General features: G+C 46.9%; 3 long non-coding RNA genes across 4 annotated transcripts; 2 read left to right on the top strand and 1 right to left on the bottom strand.

Moving 5' to 3' along the window:
- Window positions 1-1,369: 1,369 nt before the first annotated feature.
- On the top strand, window positions 1,370-3,311 carry LOC131487770 (uncharacterized). 2 transcript variants are annotated; one of them, XR_009249954.1, is made up of 2 exons: window positions 1,370-1,500; window positions 2,121-3,311. It is a non-coding gene; the product is annotated as an uncharacterized LOC131487770 (long non-coding RNA). The 2 variants fall into 2 exon arrangements; XR_009249955.1 differs by having other exon boundaries at window positions 1,370-1,456.
- Window positions 3,312-5,505: 2,194 nt separating this feature from the next.
- On the bottom strand, window positions 5,506-19,280 carry LOC131487771 (uncharacterized). Its single transcript, XR_009249956.1, has 3 exons — window positions 19,196-19,280; window positions 6,221-6,465; window positions 5,506-5,959 (listed from the first exon to the last, which is right to left on the bottom strand). It is a non-coding gene; the product is annotated as an uncharacterized LOC131487771 (long non-coding RNA).
- LOC131487769 (uncharacterized) lies at window positions 7,346-16,075 on the top strand. Its single transcript, XR_009249953.1, has 2 exons — window positions 7,346-11,214; window positions 12,050-16,075. It is a non-coding gene; the product is annotated as an uncharacterized LOC131487769 (long non-coding RNA).
- Window positions 19,281-20,955: the final 1,675 nt, after the last annotated feature.

A 20,955-nucleotide genomic window follows, 5' to 3' on the forward strand; every position in this document is an offset into this window, starting at 1 on the left:
CCCCCAGCAACCACAACAGCTGTAATGCAATGAGCTGTCATCTCACCCAGTGCCTGCCCATACTACTTCCCATTCTCTTTCTCACCTGCATGTCCCTCTCTCAGACCTCACTTCTATCAGGCCTTATTTAAGATCGATTGGGGAAGGATAATCTCTCCTCACTCCTACAGCCCATCCTTTGGGCTCCCAGCTCCAGCACTTACCAACACCCTTATTCTTTAGTTCAATCCTCCCTTCTCATCCCCCAGTGGAGGGGTAGCTTGTGCAATTCTCATAATTACAGGGGAGCCAGAGAAAGTAGCTGGAATGGCCTATTTTCCTGGCTCCCTTTTCCTTCTCTCAGTTCCGATTCCATGTGAACTACTGGACTCAAGCAGCCTCTCGCTCGGCCTTCCAAGAGGGGCAATAATAATAGCTAGCACTTACTGAGGGACAACTATACGGCAAGCATGTATTTGCTCGGCGTTTCTGGGATGTCAGCTATAAATCCCTTCCACAGACTCTCTTTTATTTTGCCACATTTTCCATCTCTTTTAACTCCCCGTCTCTCTCTTCACCTCTGACTCCCCCTCTTCTAAAAAGCTACGTGGTGACCCACTGCCACTTTTCCACTCTTCTGTGGTTGTACCTTTAGAGGATGGGCCATTCCATCCTGAGCTCCAACCAACCCTACATACTCTAAGGAGTCATTTCACAGTCCAGGCCTCCATTTTACCATCCAAGCCAACTCTTACTTCCAAGCCTTTGCAGAGAGACCATTTCCATGTGCAGTAACAGTACAGCCTCATGTGCCTCCCAGCCTGGTCCCTATCCCCTGGGCCTTTAGGGTCCCCAGCAGTGACCCCATCATTTCACCTAGGTCCCAGAACCTATCCAGGCCACAGGAATAGCCTCAGCTTTTCACATTCTACAAAAGCTGCAAAAGACACCTTAAACCCCGGCTTTCTGAGGGCTACCAGTGTCCTCACTCCCAGCCACCTTTCCTCCCTCTGACCCGCTCATTTTCCCACCAATTTGTTAACTAATCAAGTCCCCCTTTACTAAAGTGACTCATTCGCTATGGCAAAACCACATTCTTTTGGAAGATTCATTTTGGATTTTTAGACCCCCAAATACATTCCTTCTTTTGAGGGAGAAAATTGCCTCTCACTCTACTAAAACGACGCTGGATTTTGAGCATGAAAAATGGCTTAACGGATATTGCAGCAACCGTTCCCCTACAGTTTCCAGATGAGGGAACTGGCGGGTAACTGCCACCGGCCCTACCCAGACTCATCATTCATTGGACTACTGATCTGTCAATCACTTCTGCTGGGCCAATGAGCAGCACTGCCTCACAGGAAACAGATTGGAGGGCAGGTGAGTGGTTTCCCTGGCTGTGAGAGCCTATGGAGATCTCCCTGTTCCTTTCACATGCTGCCCTGGCTGCTGGGAGCTGTGGAACGTGAGCAAGCAGGTAGTGGGGAGGGGGCAGTCAAGTCCGCCTAGACCTACATGCAGGTTCGGGCCCTTGGAAGAAGAAGGGAAACAAGCTTAGCCTCAACTGAATGCTGGGGTTTAGTAATAGTGATAGTATTAGAGACGCTGCACTGGCTAGATTCTGCCCCACCCCTGGCATTGCCTCATGGCGTGACCTAGGGTCAGTCTCCCCGTGGTCCTGGTCCTCAGCTGCTTTTTAACAAAGAGTTGGTTGGTTCTCCATGATCTCTCAAATCCTTTTTTCTTTTTTATGTGTTGGAAGGCAAATTGCCTCAAGAAAGGAAGAGAGCCTGTCCTAACTAACCACAGTCCAGTTAATTGAACATGAGGGAAGGCAGTGGGTCAGAGGTGAAGAAGCACTTCCACGATCCAGAGCCAAGGGACTACTCAAAAGGAATGAAGGAGGGATGCCCTCCAGGCTAGGGATACTTTTCGGCCCTGGCACAGGAAGGGGGGGGGGGGGGTGAATCAGGGTCCGTGGCAGTTGCTTACTACAAGGTTCTCTGAGTGTGGACTCAAAAGAAAGGACGTATTTTTGTCTAGCGTCTACTCAAGCAGGGTTGGGGGTGAATCTAAAGGAGATTGAAGCATCTCCCCTAACCCGGACCCCGTGTATGGGTTGTTCTGTTTCTTTCCTGCAGTTCCCATAATAGGTCCTTTTGAAAAGTTCCCACTGGCCATATCGAACAAGCATCTGTACCCACAATAAGAGTGAGTTCCCTGCATTTGCCATCTTTTCTCAACTAACACCACCTACAGAAGCTGACAATGACCGTTGGGCTTTTCCAGTGGATGCCAGAAGCCATTTCTTGCAGCCTGGGGGGGAAGGCAGGAGGTGAGTGTGGGTAAGGAAAGTGGAACTCCTCCTTCAACCAGCCTCCTCACTCCTCTTCTTGTCCCCAGATCCTTCTGTCCAGCCTTTCCCTCCTCCCACCTGCTGACTCTAATCCACTCCGCTTTCCACCTTTCACTCCCTCCCCTAGAAACTCAGGAGGTCTTAAGGCATGTTTCGGGAAGCGCTGTTCCCTGGCATGGGCTCTCCATTGTCTGCTCCACTGAGAAGCAGTTGGCTTCCAGAAAGTTTGAGAAATTGCTTTTCAGCAAGAGGGCGGGCACCCCAGTCAGTTTAGGGTGATAGTCTCTAGTGAGTACAGTTGGCAGTCATTGCTCTGCCCCACAGGGTGTGAGTACTTGACATTGGCCCTTGTGAGTTAGAAATTGTTAGCTATGGAGGTGTAATAAGTTTGTCCAGACCGAAAGTAATTCTTGCTGCTTAAGCTTCTACCAAAAAGGGTTCTACTTGTCAAACCATCAGTCTCCCCACAGAGGGTGTCTCATTTTCCCTCTGTCTCATTTTTCTTGTTTTTACTCTGTTATCCTTACTGTCTCTTCTCTTGTGTCTTTCTTTCTGGCTTGATCTTTTTTCCCCTTTTGTTTTCTGAGGCTAAACAGGAACCTGGAGAAGATGTGGGGATGGTGGTAATCCAAAGAAGGAGCCTTAACTTGAGCATCTGTCTTAGGAGGCAGACCCCCCTACCCTAGTGGGAGTGAATGTTGCCCCACAACCTGGGTCCTCAGATGCTCTCTTAGGCACCACCTTGGTTTCAGATGTGTCCTCCAGACCCACCACAGATGGATGCCCCACACTCTAACCCAATATCCCCAAGGATTAGAACCCTGAACTCCTTTCTCCCATGCCCACCGCGTGGCAGGCCCATACAGAAGCAAAACATGGTCACCTTTAGACTCTGGCATACTGAGGCCAGGCCCTGACCCTGTCGGCCTCACCTTCCTGTCAGTTGATTACTCAATAAAAATATTGTTAAATAGAATTCTTGTGTCTAAATACCATTTCAGTATTTATTGTTTCAAAATATACCATTAAATTGCATTTTCCCCTCCTTCTCCTCCTCTTCCCCCATCATATCCTTCCTGGGACCGAAATGATAGGGACAGGTCGAGAGTGAAGGGAAAGTTGGGGAAAGCATGACTGTGTCAATTTCTCAGTAGAGAGCAACCATGAGCTGTGCTACACGCTCATGGGCAGAGGCCCCTGCTCCCCTAACAGAAGACGGTTTCGCTGAGCACAGGACACAGCACTCGGGTAGGGGGACATATCCCCTGCTTTGTAGGACATCACGTAACAAAGATTGACAGGTAAGAAGGATCATTGTGTTACTTGTAATAGTAAAAACCCTAACATAGTTACATTTCAGTTGGTCCTTATAGTCAACTATTAAGCAGCTGTTAAAAAGCGCATTTGAAAACATTTTTTTCAGAGTGCCTGGGTGGTTCAGTCAGTTGAGTGTCCAACTTCTTCTCAGGTCATGATCTCACAGTTGGTGAGTTCAAGCTCTGCTGTCAGGGCAGAGTCTGCTTCTGATCCTCTGTCCCCCTCTCTCTCTGCCCCTGCTTCCTGCTCATGCTGTCTCTTTTTCAAAAATAAACAAACAAACAAAAAAAAGAAAACATTTTTTCATGACAAGAGGAAAAAGGGAATTCTGAAACTGTATGTGCACTATGTTCATAATCTTATATAAAGCATCTGTGTGTATAGAACTGATCACAAGGATAAATACCAAAAATTCCTGAAAAGGTGGAAATTATGGCTGATTTTTACTTTGTTATACCTTTCTTGTTTTCTACAATGAACATGTATTATAATCAGGAAAAAAAAACGCAAAAGTAGTTGGCTCTGCTCGGTCGTAAATGAAGAAAGGATTGGCACTGAGCCATTGAGGAAGCCGATAAGGCTGGTGGTCCCCGCCATGACACCTTGGGCCAGTGGGGGCGGAAATTCCTAATGGGAGCCAGGATCCTACAATCCTGCAGGTTCGCAGGAAGACACAGATTTAGATCTGATGGAGGACAAGACAAGAGGCATTCTAACTTATCTCATCCCCCTTCACTCTTCCTTTCTCTGACCCTTTCTCTGTGCTGCAGTGATAAACACTCCATGCTTAAAGCCCAAAGACGCGGGTTCAGATCCCAACCCTGGCACCTCCCAGCTGGGTAACTGGGCAAGTTCTTCAGTCCTCCAGAACCTCAGCCCATTAATCAAACAAAGGTCACTTGTACCTCCAGAGCCTTTGCCATTGCTTTTCCCTGTTTCTGGAACACTGTGCCCCCAGATCTTCATGTTTTGTTTCCTGCTGGCTTTTGGGTCTCCACAAAAATGGCATCCCCTCAGAGAGGTCCCCTCAGTCACTTTCCATAACATTTTTTCTCTTTTATTTTCTCTGAGCACCTAATTAAACTTACATATTTGTTTTATTGCTTATTGTCTCCAAGAAATTAAATTCCTTGGGAGCAGGAATCTTGTCTTGAGTGCTGCTGTGTCACCGTTGCCTGACATTAAATGAGCCAAGTACCAGGCGATACATTTGCACTGTTTTCTTACTTAATCTTCCTAAGTACCTCATGTGGTTCACATAGGAGGGAGAGGTTAAGAACAGAGAGGTGAAGTACAAGGAGTAAGAGGCGGAGCCAGAATTAGAACTAATTCCGGAAGACTTTCCACTTCACTACCCTTCCCTCCCATGCAGCCAGCGTGGGGCCTGTTTTGGAGAGAAAGGGTTGGCACAGTTCAAGGGCAGGGAGCATCAAGAGCCAAGTCTCTGAGTCCAGAAAGTTCGAAATCGTGAAAAAGACTGACGTGGGTATGGTCATGGGGAGTAATGGGAGTACATGGTGGAAAGAGCCAGAGAGGGGCTTGGTTGCAATTCAGGAGCTTGAGGCTGTTTCACGAAGGACCTGAGCAACACACAGTCTCTTTCGTTCATTCCATAAATAGGAATCGAACACCTCCTGTGGGCTTTAAGAGATTCAGAACATCCCTGGAATGGGCAGTCCCCCATCCTTAACTGAACACCTACTGTGAGCTCTACATGGCTCAGGACCCATCTAGGCCAGGCAGTTCTTGTCCTTGCCTTCTCGGTGTCTGGGATACTGCCTCAAGCCCACTGGGTGTCTGGTTAGCAGGGGTTACCTGCCCTGAGCAGAGACAGATGGGAGATTTCAGTCATCATTAAAGCTTTATTGACCAGCACGGCTGGAATTTCCCAGAGAGAGGAATTAATCTTGCTACCGACTGAGAGCAGACATCCTGCTGGGAGTAGTTACATAAATTCTGTTGCTCAAATTAATTAGGATTGTGATTCATTTGTTTAATGAGGAAGAATCTGATGGTGGCAAGAGGCAAGCCGTCGAGGCCTTGCAGAACCCAGGCCATCCCGGGTGACCCTGTGGCAGGTGGGGGGACTGGCCCAGTAGGAACAGAGATCTGACACGGTGGAAGGAGGTGGTCGATCAGTAAGAAGAATAAACCGAGGCACGCAGAGACAGCCAATCAGAATACGGTGCTGGTTTAGAAGGGGGGTCAGAGGCTCTGGGGCCTCCCAAAGTTCATGCCGCGCCAGCTCCTGGGCATGGAAGGGCTTCTCAGTGGCATCCAGTCTTCCACCCTCCTCTTTTGTCCAAGCTGTGGAGAAAAAACGCTAACGGCTGAAATCACGTCAGCAGCGCTCCGGGGACCCATCCAGCCATTTCCTCCCATCCCCCTAAATGTCAGATTATATTATTCACAGGAGGAAGGATTGTTTCAATAAAGCACAGACCTATTGCCTGAAGCATATAGAAATCTTTTTCTCTTACTCCCACCCCTACTTAGAAAGGGACCTCCCCCCCCCCTTCTACCCGGAATGCCCCTACTGCCTGTTTAAGGTAAATCCCCAAACCTCACAGGCATCCTTCACTCTTGCTGTGAGGCCCCTCCTGGCCTGGGCCTTCCCTTGCATAAGGCCTAGGTCTCAGCTGCAGAAATACAGTGAGAGGGTGGCGGCCGGGCCAGGGTGACAGCAGTGCAGGTGGAAAGAGGCAGGACCTCTGTGCAACTCCAAAGGGCACCTCACATTCTGGTCCAGGTGGATGGTGCCCTTTGGACTAGAACAGAAATGGTGTTTCCTGAAGGTGTGCTTCCTGGTGGCCCTGGAGAAAAGTGACCAGAGTCAGGAAATGGTTTGAGGGAGAGTCAAAAGGACCTGTTGCACAGACCGGGAGAAGAAAGGAGAAGAATGTAATCCTTAGGACTTCCTCACTCATGCCTGCGTCTACAGAAGTCCCTCCGGAGCCTTGTTCTTTTTTTAGGCGCCCCCATCCCTTATTACAACTGACCAGGAAAGCACAGCCTGGATGATCCACGAGGCGGTGCCACGGGGTTTTCCACAAAGCAGGAACACGGTTAAGAGCATGTGTTTGGCTCCCCAGGAAGTGTTGCCCTCTTCCCAGGTGAGGCTGAGATGCTCTTCCTGGAGCTCCATCAGTCCACCTTACTTAGAGAATGGGTAGCCACAAAGGAAAACTATCTAGGAGCCCAAAGTGCGAGAACTTGCGACTGAGGAAAAGTCTTGTGAGCTCTCTCAGTATCAGTGCCCTCGTCCTTGGGAGGCGCCTGTCTCCTGCTCTGGGAGAACAAGAGCTTCTGTGCTTGTACCCTGCAGACTGTCCCCTCTTCAACAGACATAGAGACCTTTTTAAAATGTAAGTCAGATCTGGGGCACCTGGGTGGCTCAGTCGGCTAAGCGTCCACCTCTTGATTCCAGTTCAGGTCATGATCTCGTGGTTTGTGAGATCAAGCCCCCCATCCGGCTCTGTGCTGACAGTGCAGAGCCTGCTTGGGATTCTCTCTCTCTCTCTCTCTCTCTCTCTCTCTCTTCCCCTCTCCCCACTCATGTGCTCTCTCTCTCCCAAAATAAACATTTTTTAAAAAATGTAAGTCAGATCTTGTCATTTCCCATGTTTTCCCTCCAAAGGCTTTCCAACACATTCAGAATTTACTTTTTTTTAATGTTTATGGGGGGGAGGGGCACATGCAAGCTGGGGAGGGGCAGACAGGGAGACAATGGATCTGAAGGGGGCTCTGCACTGACAACACAGAGCCTGATGTGGGGCTCAAACTCGCAAACGGCAAGATCATGACCTGAGCCGAAGTCGGAAGCTCAACCACCTGAGCCATCCAGGCACCCCCGACACATTCAGAATTAAAAACAAAAAAAAAAAGTCCGATGGCTAAGAACGTCCACACGCTCTAGCCCCTGCCTTGACCTCATGGTCTACAGCACCCCTCCCTCCCTCCACAAGGCCTTTGCACTGGCTGGTACCTTTCCCTGAAACATTCCTCCCCGGCTGTTTGTGTGGGTGGGAAACAGCCTTTCTCTCTCTGTTTATGTGTCACCTTGGAGAGCCCTTCCCTGGCTACCCAATCGAAAACAGCCCAGGCTCCCTGCATTGCCCTGCCTTCTTTTTCATCACAATACCTTTTACCATTTGCCCTTTCACCGGTTTGTTCTCTGCCTTCCCCAACTTGGTTTGAGGCCTACAGACCAGGGATCTTCCCCACTGCATCAATCAGGGTCCAGTTAAGAAAACAGGAATTGTGCTAGATACTTCAATGGTGATAATTCACCGAAAGACATCAGTTAAAGATCTATTAGAAGGAGAGAAAATGTAAAGGGAGCACTGAGGAGCTAGGGTGGGATTACGGGATTCCAGAAGCTCGGAGGAGGAGCCTGCAGAGCTGAGGCCCCGCCCCTCTAGCAAGGCACCGACCAGCTGCTGCCACCGGGACAAAGGGCCAATGCGAGGGCAATCCTGATGGGATCCAGCTGCCAAACGAGGATGGGGCGGGTCCCTACTTCCGCCTCCTGCCTTCCGCCTCCCTCTAGTGCCACTGCTGGCAGAAAAAGGAAGCCCCGCGACAAAGGAGAAACGGTTCGTAGGGTCCCCACCCAGTGTCACACAGCAGAGTGTAACAGGTAGATTTGGAGCTGGGGGGCAATAGCTCAATGACCAGAACACCTGTCTTGTACACTCCCTAACCCCCATGCCAGAGGAGTGTTTGGCTTATAGCAGGCACTCAACATTTGTTGAACGGATGAATGAATGATGGATGATGCACCACGTAGGGAATTAGTAGCTGGGGATGCAGATATGACGGGCAGACTCTGATCACACTCTAATAAGAGAGACAGACACCATTTATGGTTCAGGATAAGTGTAATAGCAGAAACACCCTCAGTGGGCTAGAAGCACAGGGATGGGGCCCTGCTCACACTGGCCATCGTGGCGGGGCGGGGGACGACCATGCTTCAGTTGGATGCTCGAGAGCAAAGAGGATTTGTGAGGCACAGAGGGACACTGAGGACCAACGATGTAAGGATGCAGGGTGCTTCGGGTCTGGGAACAGCTCGTGCAAAAGCAGAGAGCTTGGCAGGAGTGACTCAAGAAGTTCCCTGTGGCCAGAACATCCATGGGAAGTGGTGGTGGCCGAGCCTGGAGCATTCCAATCCGGGTCATGAAGGCCTCGTATGTTACTCAAAGGAGGTTGGGCTTGGCCTCAAGGCACAGAAGTGCCAGTCAAGGCTCATGAGCCGTGAGTGACATATGTGACCCGAGGATTGTGATTTCACAGGCATGAGAATGAAGGCTGGAGGCCAGCTGGAGACAGACCTGAGCCACAAGGATGGGCACCCATCTAACTGCCCCCAGTGGGTGCAGGGCAGTGCACATAGCTTACACTGCAATGAAGCTGCATGAAGATGAGAAGCATATGATGGGGATCTGAGCTGAGGCCCTGGTTGCTGAGACTGGAGGAAGAGAAGGAAAAGCTTTGGAGGAGCTGGGATGCCTCAGCCTGGACACCCCACCCCCACCCCCATCACAGGAGAACCCACGTTGAGGGGCCCTGAGAGTCAGCCAGATCCTAGCATCTTCCCCCTCACGAGCCCATCAGATTTTGGAGTTGGAAGGGGCCTTGAGAGGCTGCGTCAGCATCCCTGCAGGAAACAGATCCTAACTCAAATGGGTCACCTGAAGAGACTTTAGTGAGGAGGGACTACTTACAGAGAGATGGGCAGGATGAAAGAACCCAGGAAGGGGTGCTAGAGACTCCTGAGGCTGCAAAGAGCTCCCCTCTCCCTTCCCACCCTCCAATCTCCTCTACCAGTGGCCAGACCAGACTGGAGCCAACTGGCAAGGGCGCCCATTGATTTGTTTCACAGGGGTCAGCCTCCTGGGGCACAGAGCAGGTCAAAGAAGGGGAGACCCTACATCAGAAGGGACAAACAGAGAATAACAGCCTGATCGGTCTCAGTTTCCACCCTACTGTTCTTCCCACAAGAACAGAGAGAGGAGGCAACTTGGCCAAGGTCAGGTAGCAAGTGAGGAAAAGGCCCCTCTCCTTTGGGGTCTGGGTTCGTTGCCGACTGGGCCTGCACTGAAGACAGCCAAGTGAGGACAGCCCATCATCCTGGAGCTGCTGCCGCAAATCCAAATTAACCAGAGGAAGGCAGCAGGCAGCACCAGGGAGGATGAGCACCCAAGGGCCGGCCATGCACCCTCCATGTCCAGAAGGTAATAGACACCTGCTTCCTTGTCTCTTTGTGCCTGCCCCCTGGCCCCCGTTTTCCTCTCTTGAGTCCTCCCCAGGTGTGGGGACAGGAGCACAGCCCTGGGATTGGCAGGGACAAGGGGAGGAGACTGTGCTTTTCTGGTAGCCAGCCTTGCTCATCGATTCCCTAGAGCTGCTCACTGATCCAGCACAAGATGGTTTAATTGAAGTCATTACAATAAATGGTGCAGAAAAGCAACACCCTTAGTCTGCCAGGAGCCTCAGAGAAGCAGGGGAGGGCACTGGGAAACCCAGCGGAAGCAGCTGAAGTTAGCTCACAGTTGCTGTGGCGGAAAAGGGACTGGGCTGAGAAAGCAGGTAGTCCTGGGTTCAAATCCTGACTGGGTCGCTAGCAAGCTGTGCACCCTTAGTAAAGTTCCTTTATCTTCCTGAGCTGCTGTGTTCCTGTCTCCAGGAAGCCTTCCCTCCTTCGTCTCCCATTTCTCCTTCCCCCACACACCGTTAGCACTTGCTAACTTTGACACTGATTTGGCTTCCAGCGCTCACTGTCTGCTTAGCAATCTTTTCCCTCCGTAGTTTGTCTTCTCATCTAGATAACAGGCAGGAACTGTATCTTCTCTTTGTCACCCGTATGTGCCTATCACATGCCTAACGTTGTAATTGTACCCAGCAGGGTGGGGGAGGGGAGGGGAGTGGCAAGGTGGAGTGAGGGGCAGAGATTCAGAACCTGGGGGTGGGCGCAGAAAGAATGCAACAGGCGCTGGTAGATGACAATCTACCCTGAGCTCCCTTCCCAGGTAATTGGAACGATGCTGCCATTATATTCGTACACCTTTAGCATGAGACACAGCCCCCTCTGTGCCCAGGCCCAGCTGGCTCTCTGCTTGGCATCATGAACTACTGTCTGATTCAGTAGCAGAAGACAGAGGATCCAGGTCACGAAGTCATCAAATTCTAGCATCCAAAGACAAAATCGTGCAGCACAAGTGATATCTTGGTACTTCCAAGTCTAAATCCTAAGGAGCCTTGCAGCTTCCCCGTGGGGTGTCTTGGAACACCTGATCTCAGAATGTTCCCTCTCAGAACTCAGACATCACACCATGAGAAGCCCAAACCACGTGGAGAAGCCAGGTCGAGGTATTCCATTTGCCAGGGCCAACCGAGTTCCCAGCTCATAGCATCAGCTGTGAGCCCTGAGAGTGTGCCATCTTGGACATCCAGCCCCGTGGAGCCTGCAGGTGACTCCAGCTCTAGCCACTACCTGATACAACCACTTGAGAAATCCCGAGAAAGAATCTCCCAGATGAGCCCAGTCAACCCGTGGAACTGTAAGAAATAACAAATTCTTATTTTATGCTTCTAAAAATATATTTGTAAATCAATCTTACAGAACTGTCATTTTACTAGAGCTCAGAGATTCTATGTGATGTATCCAAGGTCGCACAATGAGGCAGAGCCCGGTGCGTTTAACTGTGGCCACCCTATCGCCACCACCAGAGAAGATAAAGAGAAGTGAGCTATTCAGGGCAGGAGTGAAGAGGGAGAGAGGAAAAGAGTTGGATTTTATAGAAAATGTCCCAAGTTAATTCTGTTTAGGAAAAAAATTATTCCTTGAATGTGTATGATTTTTTTTTTTTTTAATTTTCAATGAGCATCTCACAACTTCTAAGAGTTTACAGAGTTAATGGCCCTGAATTTCAACCTTGGGTTGGTTTTATTTTTCCTTCCCCCTTGAGATAATTAGCCATGAGGTTAGCTGAGTACATTTGTCATGTCGGTTAGACAATGGCTTCAAAGGAAGGGAAAGGGCTCAGAAAAGAAGGCCAAGCGACAAAGCAAAACCTCCTAGGGAAATATTCACATTTCTTGAATGATCTGTCATCAAAACTGCGTGCACAGGTGGGAGGGCATGAGCGAGCATCAGGGCAAACTTTACCAAGTGGGCCTCTGTACCCACTAGTGCTTTGAGTTGATCTGAACCAAACCCATCCCCAGGGCAAAAGCAACACCCCTTTCCCATCTCACTACCCTCTGTTTGGCTAACCCACAGGCCCAAAGGAAAATGTTAGATTGGCCTTTCATTTTCAGTGCCCTCAATTTAAGTAATTTTTTTTTTTTTTTTTACATCCTGTGATGCTCAATATACTGCAATGGAGGATTCAGGGAAGATGCACGTCATTGTCAGCAAAGCACCAAGCCATCTGGCCTTCGTTTTACCTTTGAGTTGATGTGAAATTTCCGGCTTCACATTTGGACAGTCCTTGATCTGAGCACCAGAGCCCCAGAGGTGATTGGGAGCATCACTGTGAGAAGCCACCATTTTTTGGACACCAACTACGATCCACAGTGTCCCAAGGGCTTTATTTATTTTAATCTTGTGTTTAATCTTCCAGTTTAATCTTGTGTTTAATCTCGTGTTTAATCTTCCAGTAACCCTATGAGGGCAGGACTAATACCTCATTTTAAGGATCAGAAAATTTAGTCTCAAAAAGAAATGCATGCCAAATTGCAGAGCTGGAATTCAAACCTAGGCCTGCCCAATTCCTAGGATCTGCTCTTTCCTGTATACCGATTCGATCAGTTATATATTGCTACAATAACATCGTGAAACAAATAATCATGAAACCTCAGCGGTATACGATAATAAGCACGTATTGCTTACCCATCTGGGATGGTTAGCTAAGTGGTTCTGCTGATTATGGCAAGGCTCACTAACATGCCTACACTTTGGTTGGCCTTTGAGTGATGGAGGCTGTCTCAGCGGGGACAGTTGGGGCCACTCAGCTCCACTCCACATGTCGCTCATTCTCCATTAGGCCAGCCCAGGCATGTCCCCATGGCAGTGGCAGAGTACAAGAAAGAAAGCAAACCAGACTGATGGCACAACTACTTTTCAAGCTTTTTCTTACATCACATTTGCCTTTATCCCATGGGCCTGAGCAAGGTACATTGCCAAGCCCAGAGTCAGAGAAGATGAACATTGCAGATGACGTGGCAAAAGGTGGGGTGCAGGGAAAGGTAAAGATTTGTGACCACTTCTGCAATCTATCCACTAACCTTGGGCAAGTTAGAGCCCCCTCTTAGAGCCTCTGTTCCTGCATTTTTTAAAAATGTTTATTTATTTATTTTGAGAGAGACAGAGAGCAGGGGAGGGGCAGAGAGAGAGGGAGACAGAGAATCCCAAGCAGGCTCCTCACTTGTCAGCACAGAGCCCGACACAGGGCTCGAACTTGAGAACTGTGGGATCATGAGCTGTGCCAAAATCAAGAGTCGGACACTTAGCCAACTGAGCCACCCACACACCCCAATATTTTATTTTTAAGTAATCTCTACACCTAACATGGGGCTTGAGCTCACAACCCCGAAATCGAGTCAGACGCTCAACTGATTGAGCCACCCAGGCACCCCTGTTCCTGCAGTTTTTTAATGGGGTTATATCCACTTGGTGGGATGGCTCAGAGCATTCAGTAAGATAATTTCTATGAAATACTAACAAAGTCAAAAGTATTCTTTCTCCTGATGTATATCATGTATACCAGCCTGGGGGTGCATGTACACATTATGAGAGGTACGTGAAAAACTCGGTTTCTATTTCCAGGATCCAAAGGGTTTACACAAGTCTCAGAGGTGAGACAGCCCAATCACTGAGACAACAAACAAGAATTGTGAAGAAGGGAATAAATCAAGGGAAAAAAAGAAAACAATAAGTAAATGATGTAATTAAAGTTACTGTTGAAGAAACTATCAAGGAGAGAATGAGTCAGCGACAAGTTTAAGCGATGAATCAGGCACAATGTCATGTTTCTAGAATTCTTGCCTATTTCAAGAAAGCCTGATGTCCCAGTTAAAAGAGCACCTTGAGCCTGTAGCAACAACATCTGGAAGGAAACACGCTTGTAATTTCAATTTCTCCTCTGCATCACCACTAACAACAGGGGCAATGCCGAGTGCTGGGCACAGAGTAGGCGCTCCATAAAATCCCATGTGGGAGGGACCCATAACTGCATCATCTCTTCAGATGTATTCAAGGAGATTTCAAATTACTTCTGCAAAAGAGCTCCCCATACAATATGCCATTTGCTTGCTAAAACGAGGCTGTGGATCCCGTGTGGGATGGTATTAATTGGTCTGTTCGACAAATGAGGAGACCAAGGCTTGTGTGGCCCTCTAGTTGGTGACGAGGCTGGGATTTGAATGCAGCCCTCCAACGTGCTCTCTCCCAAACTAACCAAGAACCATACTCCTGCTATTGGTAACCGAGTTCAGGGTTTTTTTAACCTGTAAGAAACGACATCGACATTTCATTGAATGCTCATAAGCATGGCGGCTCGTGTCATCTTCACCACAGACTTCGAGGTTGGAATATGAAGGATTCCATTTTACAGATAAGGGAAATTTGGAGCCCAGAGGCTGAACCCACCTGCCAGAGGCTTCATAGCCCATAAATGGTGAGATGATTCACCCTCAGGTATGTGCAACACCCCGACCCCCCCGCCCCCCACACACACACCATGTTTTATATGTTCCACACTGCCCTTATATTTTTTCAAATTGGGCTGTCACCTGCATTGAAGCCTGGAGAATTAAAAGCAATTGTATGCATAAACCTGTACACACACACACACACACACACACACACTTTTGCCTCAGTTATTCAGAGAGCACGTTTTCTGATCTGTATTTTCCACTTCAGTTTTCTGATCTGTATTTTCCACTTCAGTTTGCCTACCTGGCCTCTGCCTCTACAAACACAACTCAAGGCAGAGGGGCAAGTGATATTGGTTCAGGAAACCTGAGCTGTGACCCTGAGCTGCTGACAGAACGTCTGATATTTATAGCAACTCAGAGTCAAGTACCAAGGAAAGAGTGTTCTGGATTGTTGCAGATGTCCTCAGGGGGAAAGAAAACATCTCTGTAAAAAATTGTGTGGGATGCTTAACTGATGGAACATCCAACATGAAAGGACAACTCAGTGGGTTTGCATCCCAGTTAAAAAATAATAAAAGGACGGCCCAGCCAGTCTCTGTGGATAACATTCTTCTAACACTTAGGATGTAGCCATGGGAGAGACCACATCACCAGTTGAATTTATAAACTGCCACTCTACACTTTAATTTATTTATGCATTTATATATTGATTTAGATCTGCCCCAGTCCACAAAGAATTTGACATTGATTGTTTAATTGTGAAAACTATGGTAGATTGATTATGTTAATGGCCAAGATTTTCTACGCCTCCCTGTATCCTTACCCCTGGGTAGTGTCCTCCACATCGACTCTGGCCCTAAGATGTGCTTTGGCTAATGAAACAGCAGCAAACTTGTTGCAAGCACAACTTGAAAATCATGCTGCTCCTGGCCCAGATTAGCAGAATGGCCCACAGACCCACAAGAAAGAACAGACTGTTGTTTAAAGCCATTGGGTTTGGAGCAATTTGTTACACAGCAGTCACTAACTGATATGGAGACTAAAAAGAAACACCATTAATTAATCAACAAGCTTATATTGAGTAGCCATGCTCAGTTCTTGTCGTAGGTTCTGGGATATACAAAAAAAAAAACACATAAGACATGGTTCCTACCTGCTTGGAGACTCATATTTATTTCTGGAAAGACAAAATAAAAATACCAGCAAGATCTGCTTAAACCATGTGGAAATCGCTTATATTTTATTCTCTCTACAGGGCCAAGCTCAAATGCCACCTTCCTTTCGTAACATTTCCTTCCCCATCTCCTTGCCAAGCTGAACTATTAAGCTCTGCTTCCGCTGGGATACTGCAGACTTTTGGTTAAAGCTCTCTCGTGATGCTTTTCATGTTACATTTGGGGTTATACTTGGATGGGAATACGTCCATTGTGCCCACTGATTATAAAGCTGGGTCTTGCTTATTGTTCTATGGGCCTCCAACACCAGGTACCATGACTTACATGAATATAAGGAATCTTGGAAAATGTTAAATGAATGAATGTTACAGGTTGGGGGCGCCTGGGTGGCTCAGTCGGTTAAGTGTCTGCTCTTGATTTCAGCTCAGATCATGATCTCGTAGTTTGTGGGATGGAACCCGGAGTCGGGCTCTGTGCTGACATTGCAGAGCCTGTTTGGGGTTCTCTCTCTCACTCTCTCTCTCTCTCCTTCTGCTCCTCCCTGCTCTCTGTCTCTTTCAAAATAAATAAACTCTAAAAAAATGAATGAATGTTGTAAGAGTTCAGCATGAGGGAAAACTCGAATAGAAGTGTGATAGTCAAAGGGACCTTCATACGGGAAGAAGGAGTTGAGGTTCTCAGCTGGGGCCCACAATAAGAGCTCACAGTAAGAACTCATGGAATCCACAGTCAGAATTCTGGGGACCTGGGAACCTGGATAAGGAAAAATTACATCTCTGTTTTTACTAATCTCTAAGTGAAACTTAGCATTGCCTTCCATTATAAACATGGGCTACGCAACACAGAAGTAGATGTAACAGATATTTTCCTATCATATCTACTATTGCAGACATTTCAAAGTATCACTTATGTTCATCACTGTGTTGAAATTATAGTGGTTATTTAATGTGTTAGCAAAGAATCAGAGTATTGCTATATCACAATTTGTTGCTTTAATATTTTAATAACCACGTCACAATCCATTTCCTTCATAATCTTTTTTATGTATTTAAAATCATATTTTTTGAGAATATATGTATTTTAAATCATATTTTTTGAGTCTATAGTTTACATCAGATCGCCAAGGGGTCCATGACACAAAAGTGACTGGGACCTCCTCCCTACCTTGGAGAATAGGTAGATTGTACCTACGTAAATGGAACAGAAGTAGATAGACGTCCCAAGGAGATGACCCACATAAAAGAAGGTAGGGTAGGGATGAATGTGAGATGAGAAGCAGGGAAGGATATGCATCCCCTCCCCATTCTTGAGGAGACAGTCTCCTTGGCAAGATTAAGTAAAAAGACAGGGACTTTGTTAGCATAATAATGCATCAGAGAAAGTGAGAGAATAACTGATTTGTCTTAGACATGCTCTAAGAATTTGGAGAATTTAAATTCTTAAGGATCTAACACTCCCCTGCAGGGTGGAGCCAGGACTAAGGACAGAGCTGAACTCTGAACATCAAACCTCACAGAACCACTTCACACACACACACACACACACACGCACACACATCTCTATTCCAGTAAATGACGAGAAGAGGCCACGAGCTTGTCCCTCAGGGACAGAGCCTCTGTACAGCGATGAGGCCACACACTGTCTGTGACTCGGTTTGGGGGACTGGTAAACTTCGTCATAGGGACAAGATGCTTTGCGACATCCTTGGGCTCCGAGGGAATATGTAATTGGCCCATTAAGACTTGTAGAAAAAAGCAGCTGTGTTGGTGTGCCCTCCCAGATGTTATTATAGGCATTATTATACGCATTACAGAGGAGTGACCACATGTTTGGGGACAGTGTGGAAGCCTCCCTGATTAGATCAGAGGGCTGGCTTAAGAAGTAAAGCTGAAGGGGGCAGTTGTCAAGGAGGAATGAAGAAGAGAGAAGCAGAGAATGACACTAGGATTTCAAGAGCCTCTGACTCAGACAAGGAAGTGAGAAGGTGGGACAGATGGGAGGGTCTGTCTTAGAGGTGACATCCCAGGGAAAATGTCCAGGAGGCCACTGGAGATTCAAGAGTAGAACTCCAGGGAGGGACTGGAATGGAAAGGGGAGAGCTAAGGGAACAACCCACATATATACAGGTGATCATTAGTCCCGAGAATAAAGGCCATAGAGTAACAGGACTGGATGTTAGGGAATGATCACTGAATCAAGAGTAACGATAAAGATATCTTACTAAGTAAATAAGGGGACTCCTTCCTTGTTCCTAGCCCAGGTAGGAGAATGTTTGGAGAAGGGGGGGTTAAACATAGAAGGAACTTGCGGAAGCTCTCTCACTGTGGCCAGTGGGAGGAGCTTGGGGGTTTCTGAGCCAGCAGTTCCCACGGAGGGAAGGGAGGGATGGATGGAGGCCCACTGCCTGCTGAGTGGGTGGGTGGAGCCAAGAGGGAGGCCAGAGACTGTTGGAGCCAAGGAAACGAAGAGGGAAGCTAGGACACATGCAGGGCAACAGCATCGAATTAAGTTTCTTTCTTCCCAGATGATCCAGAATTTCATTAGGGAAAGAGCGAAACTTCAAATCCAGGGTATTTAAAGGTCATGTGAAAATCATGGAAACCTCAACTTGAATCTGTTCCCACCTAAATAATTTTTGTTTAGAAATCAGACAAAACCACTGAATCCATCTCAGCACAACTCCCAAAATGGAATGACTCAGATGTCCCTGAAAACGCGTAGATACTCTGAACCGCCTGCTGATACATGGTCTGTCCACCCAGCCCAGTGTCCAGGGCATGTAACGCAATGGCTGGAGTTTCCTGGAGGTTCTGTAAGGACAGGAATTCAGGAAGTGGGGTCAAGGAAAAAGCCACTGTCCCTGAATATCCTGCAGCTTATGAAAACCAACCACCATTCAGCCAGCACCTACTGTGCGCTAGGCACTTTGCCTATATTTCCTAATCCTTAAGAACAAGTATTTTTTGTCTCCATTATTCTCCCCACTGTTCAGATGGGAAAACCAAGGTTCAGGGAGGTGAAGTAACTTGCCTCAAACTCACAGCTAGCGAATGGTGGAGATAGTGTTGGGGCCCAGATGTATCTACCTCTATTCCCCCTCCCCCTACTGTTTTTACTTTGAAGCAATCTCTACATCCAACGTGGGGCTCCAACTCATGACCCTGAGTTGAAGAGCCGTGCATTCTACTGACTGAGCCAAACAGGCACCTCGATGGGTCTGTGTCTAAATCCCAATCAGTTCCCATCCAGCCTGTGACCTTGACCAACCCCACCCCACCCCCAGAAGTGAAAGAAAAAAAAATGTGTCATTACCATCTGAGACAGCCAATGAAAGACAAACCTTTCTCACTGTTAGTGTGGCTTCCCTAGTTTACCCTCTTCAAACGTTTTTCTTTTTTTTTTTTAATTCTTCTGAACTTAACCAATGTATTTGAAAGAATTAATTCACTTACTCTTCAAGAATCCTTTCCAAGCCACTGCTATATGTCAGTGCTGGAGACACAAGCTCTAATGCTCAAGCGGCTCCCAGAGGGAAGAGGCTAAAAAGACTTACAGAGGAATAACAGAAATAACAGGAACCAAACCTGTTTTTCCACATTGTTTTGTTTCAATCAAAGTATTACTTATAAATCTTTGGAAAAGCCAAATAAGTGTAAGAAAGACTTACAAGTAAATTAGCAGCACCCCCCCACCCCATCTTCCTTACCTTCTTCTCTTGAAAGCTGTTTCTTCTTTACCACTCCATTTGTAAATAACACTATTCTTAGATAGCTTGAGTCATCATCTTAAACATCCATCGACGTCTTAATGTGGTAGACAAGAAGTTTTTCTTCCGTTCCCTCTTCCCCTCCCCGAATCCTCCCCAAATACTTACATCTCTTTTTTTTTTTTTTTTCAATTCTTATTCTACATTTCCACAATTATGACCATGAATCTAGATTTTATTCCTCGGTCAAGTAGTCGACTACGACCCTGCTTCTTTTCTTTTTTGTTTTTCCTGTTAATCACTACCTCAGTTTTCATCAACTTAGGTTTGTTTTTTTAAAAACAATTGACTAAAACTTTCCATGCCCTCAGTATAATTTTCCACACGACCAAACCTGTTGGATAATTTGTCAGTCCCATTTATTTTCCCCGGGGACAAACTCCTTCCCCGCCTAGAGCCTTCTGACTTCCTGCTGATCGGGTCTGGTTGCTCTCTGGCAAAGCTGTCCTCCCAATATTCCTTTAGCCATTACCCAAGGAATTCCTTTTCTTCCTGTCTCCTGTGCTGAGGTCTCCATTTCTGCACCCCACACCTTCTTTATTTGCTCCCTGGTTTTAACTGAGTACATCCTTCAGTAGTTTTGTAAGAGAAGGTACACAGGAGGGTAAGTTATTTTCAGACACTCTACGTCCAGAAAGGTCTTTATTTCACCCCCATATCTAACTGATAGTCTGAGTTGTATAAAATGCTAGGAAGACAAACACTTGCAGTCAGAATTTTTCAAGGCACTGGTTCCACCGTCTTTAAACTTTCAACGTTGCTATTGAGAAGTTTGAAAGCATTATTGTTCCCAATCCTCCTTCCTGTGCAGGGCAGGGACCAGGGTGAGGTGAGTGAAGCACTGGCTTCCAGAGGAAAATTTAAGGGAGCATCAAATTTCAGGAGCACCAAAAATGTGATGATCAAGGTATATTTAATGCATATTTTTAAAAATCAAACTTAATGCAAAAAAATCCTGATGAACAAAATATCAGTCTTAAATAAACAGAGAAACCTCGCTTGCCTCACCCAAATCCCAATCCTGCTGGATCTTGACTTTATTTTAAATTTTGCTATTTTGTTCATCATTAATTATTCTGTATTGTTTTTTTTTTAAGGAGTGCATTAATTTTTTTAGTCTTGATTACTATTTTTGGTGCCCTCTTAAAATTTGCACACAAGGCAAGCAGCTCGCATACTTCATTCTAATCCCGTTTCCTCTCCAGAACCTTTGAATAACTACTCTTGATCTCTGCATTTGGAATATAAGGAGCTTGGATGTGGCATTTTTTTTTTCATTCAGTTAAGTTGGATACTCAGTGGACCTTACCATCTGGAAACTCATGTCCTTTGATTCCGGAAATTTTTCTTATATTATTTCTTCGACAATTTCATTCCCTCCTTTATTTCTAGAACTCCTGTTAGCTGAATGTTAGCTCCCAGGATTGATCCCCCAAGTTCTTATGCTTCTTCTCTAGCCCATCTCTATATATTTCCAGAGAAAGTTTTTTGACTTCATCTTCCAACTCTTGATATTTTTTTAAATTTTGCTATCAGAGTTTTGACTTCTTTTTTTTTTTTTAACATTTATTCATTTTTGAGAGGCAGAGCACAAGCGGGGGAAGGGCAGAGACAGAGGGAGACACAGAATCCAAAGCAGGCTCCAGGCTCCAAGTTGTCAGCACAGAGCCCGACTTGGGGCTAGAACCCATGAACTGTGA

Source organism: Neofelis nebulosa, chromosome 10, assembly GCF_028018385.1.
Source record: "Neofelis nebulosa isolate mNeoNeb1 chromosome 10, mNeoNeb1.pri, whole genome shotgun sequence".
Lineage (NCBI taxonomy): Eukaryota > Metazoa > Chordata > Mammalia > Carnivora > Felidae > Neofelis > Neofelis nebulosa.